General features: G+C 37.9%; 1 pseudogene; it reads left to right on the top strand.

Annotated features, from left to right (window-relative positions):
• The first annotated feature begins 1094 nt into the window (after nt 1–1094).
• On the top strand, nt 1095–1734 carry LOC120105847 (annotated as a pseudogene).
• The last annotated feature ends 1732 nt before the right edge of the window (nt 1735–3466 follow it).

Here is a 3466-nt window from a genome sequence, read left to right as displayed (position 1 = left end):
TATATTTTGAGAAGGTTGCCGGAGTCATTAAATCAATTTGGAATTCATCTGTAGTTGATGTTGGAGTTGGCACATTGATCATTGCATGCATGTTAGTTATTGAGTGATCAAGAAATTTTTATCTTACTTCTGTCATTTGCTTGATTGATTTTTGGATGCCATAAGTGTCCGTCATTTTGAATAGTGATTGGCACGTGCAGTGAAAACACTTTTTGTAGTGGACGGCTAATTATTAGGACTGGTCATAGTTAGGAATTCATGCCTTGGGCTGTTTTGCATGGTTTAATAGATTTAATTGCAAATTGAGAAGCAATTTTTTGTTCTTATATTGCAAACTATTTGGATGCCAAGTTTATGGTTCTTTGCCTGTTCGTCAATGTTTATTTTACCTGTTATTTTCTAAGTCATTATGCCAAAAATAGTTAAACTAATGAGAATTGCAGATCCTTAATATAGCAATCACCTAGCTAGGCCGTAATAGTTAATTGAATAAAGTCATAATTTAGCTGTAATTTACGAATGGTTTAAGTTGCAGTTGGGGCCCCGCAGTTCTTCAACTGATAGGGGAAACCCTTGCTAGGGTTCCCAATATCTCAGCCACGTGTTCATGTTTTTTTCCAAAAAAACTAGTTTACCTCAAGAAATAGTTTCTGCGGGCTGCGTTATAATAGAACCTTTCTTGAAGGTTTCAGTAGGCCTATGAAACGAAGCTACTTCCTTTTGAGAAGGATTACGATGCTCTTTACTTGCCGGCATTGGATATGAATTCATGCTGTTCCATCATGTGACCTGTTCATGCTGAAGATGGATTTGTGGATTTGTTTTTTGAAATATGTTGTCACTATGTTTCATTTGTGCTAATTTGCAATCATTTTAATATGTTAATCTGGTGTGCAATTTTCCAACCCCAAAGTGTTGTGCATTGCTTTGGAGATAGAACAAAAGGTAGTAAGTCGTTATTTTATTATATTTGAAAGTTGTAATAGATGCTAATAAACAATAGAAGGCTAGCAGTTGTTCTATCTGCACGTATCAAACTTTATAGGGGAAATAAAATATTAAAAGTGCAGCTTGTTTGGGTGGAATTTCAATAGGTTGCATTACGACTAAGGAGCTGGGAACTGTGATGCGGTCACTGGGCAGAATCCAACTGAGGCTGAGTTGCAGGACATGATAAATGAGGTGGATGCTGATGGCAATGGGACTATTGACTTTCCAGAATTCCTCAACCTGATGGCTCGCAAGATGAAGGATACTGACTCAGACGAGGAACTCAAGGAGGCCTTCCGAGGTGTTTGACAAGGACCAAAATGGCTTCATCTCAGCTGCTGAGCTCCGGCATGTCATGACCAACCTTGGTGAGAAGCTAACAGATGAGGAAGTTGATGAGATGATTCGCGAGGCTGATGGGATGGTGATGGCCAGAATCAACTATGAGGAGTTTGTCAAAGTCATGATGGCCAAGTGATCCCTCATGATGACATAAAAAATGAAAGGATTGCATGGCAGATAAGCAGTAAAATGTCATCCCATTCCCTCTTATGCAGGTAGTTTATCTGGATAGCTGTAGTTATGAAACAAACAGGGACGACTCTAGTGCTCTTTTTGTGTCATGGATGGTTGTTTTCATTACACTATTCATCCATGGTTCTGTGAATCTGGCCTGTGTTTCTATCTTGTGATGTTGGGTTTTGCTTGGATATTTATGTAGACCTATTTTTTGTTCCCTCTTTTCCTAACTGTTGCAAACTGGAACAACGAAGGCATCCTTCTGCTTGGCCTTTTCTATTAAATTTATATTTTATTGTGTCATGTTTACCTTGTCGTTGCTATTTATTCTCATTCTGATAATTGAAAAATGCTGTTGCAATTGTGTTGCTTTTATGGTTCTGGCAATCAGGTAGATGCTTGGTAATTATGAAGGCATTTGGCCTTCCTTTTTGTGTTGATGTGAATCATATGCGATGACCGGGTGGTCACAGATGCAGCAGAGGCAGGAACAAGCTGCTACCGTGATCATTGGGTACCAAAGTGGTTCTTAGCTTTTATTATGCTGGAAATAGAATATCTATTAGTTTTGTTCTCTAATGTTGGTGCACCTGAGATCACATTTGTAGATGGCGCAAGCAGAGGAATGTGACACAGCCTTCTGAAAAGTTAAAAATACTAGACCAATTATGGTTCTAGTTACTCCAATTTCTAATGGTGGTTCGAATGTTTCCAGGTTATAAGAGAGTCAAATTCAGTGTTTTGAACCTATTGATATGGACCGAAGTGTCAACTTTTGAGGTGGCTAGTGAATTTGCAGGTCAAAACTTCGGTTAGATTGTGTTTCTTATCACCTTCAAGGCTCTTTGTAACCCTGAGATCGAGTACTTGTGGTTCTTGGGTCGATGGGGCTGATTGCGGCTCAAACCCGGTGTCAACTTACATTGGCTGAACGAGAGTTTTTAGATTGATGAGGTATGAAGGGGTGCAGGGCGAGGATTGCATAGAGGAAAGGGGTGTTTTCTCTAGGAGACAATATGATCAGACTATGACTGCAAATATGCCTGGATCTAGAGGCAGTATAAAGGATGTTTTAGAGTTTGGGAAAATATTGTAGGACAAGTTTAGAGGAAATAGTGATAGTCACAAGATACAATGGAGGTTCAACGCATGTTATGAATCTTAAAGGAAAAGATTGCTATAGATGAAGTCTTTTGTCTTACAATATTTTTGAGTGCAAGAGTGAATTTTAGAGTAAGGAGTGTATTGAACACACTTGGCATCCCTAGAGGAATGGGGAAATGAATTTCATTTTGGGATAATAATCTAGAAGCGTGATGTGCTAGAGGGAGTGGATGTCATGTGCTGCAATCCTCAAGGGGTGATGGAAGCGTGTGATTATTTTGGGTCGAGATTAAGAGTAGTAAGGATGCATGTGACACGGGTGCAAAATCTTATAATCTCGGGTGCACCTAAGCTAAATATGGTGGGGAAATGAGGTTAGATGGAGGGTCCCAATAGCAAAATTAAGACTGCATCAAGGACAAGACTAGAAGAATGTTCACTATGGCTCTTATTATGATATATGTCAAGCACAATCTTATATGAGTGTAGATCCTTATAGAATTCTTAGAAAATTTTGTGTTTAGGCTTTAGATTGATTGATCGGCCATGGTATAACAAAAAATGCACTTATAGCTCAATTTTGAGAGATATATATTAAGAAAGTAAAAATGGATAATAAGTCTCGGATAACATTTGATGGATGTTATAGAAGAATTGGAGATGCCGTAGGAGCATACATTATATTGCCTTCAATTTTTGTAATAAACTTATTAACTTAATACACCTTATAATTTATTTTATTATTTTTTATACAAATTTATATAATCATGATTTAAAAACTCGGTTTTTATTCCTGCTTAGGCATGGAATGAATTGCTTTGGACTTCAGTTTTTCTTTTCTATGTTTCTGTCC

The sequence above is a fragment of the Phoenix dactylifera genome, unplaced genomic scaffold, assembly GCF_009389715.1.
Source record: "Phoenix dactylifera cultivar Barhee BC4 unplaced genomic scaffold, palm_55x_up_171113_PBpolish2nd_filt_p 000383F, whole genome shotgun sequence".
NCBI lineage: Eukaryota > Viridiplantae > Streptophyta > Magnoliopsida > Arecales > Arecaceae > Phoenix > Phoenix dactylifera.
The sequence above is the reverse complement of the archived record's forward strand: the minus strand, read 5'-3'. Positions and strand labels throughout refer to the sequence as shown.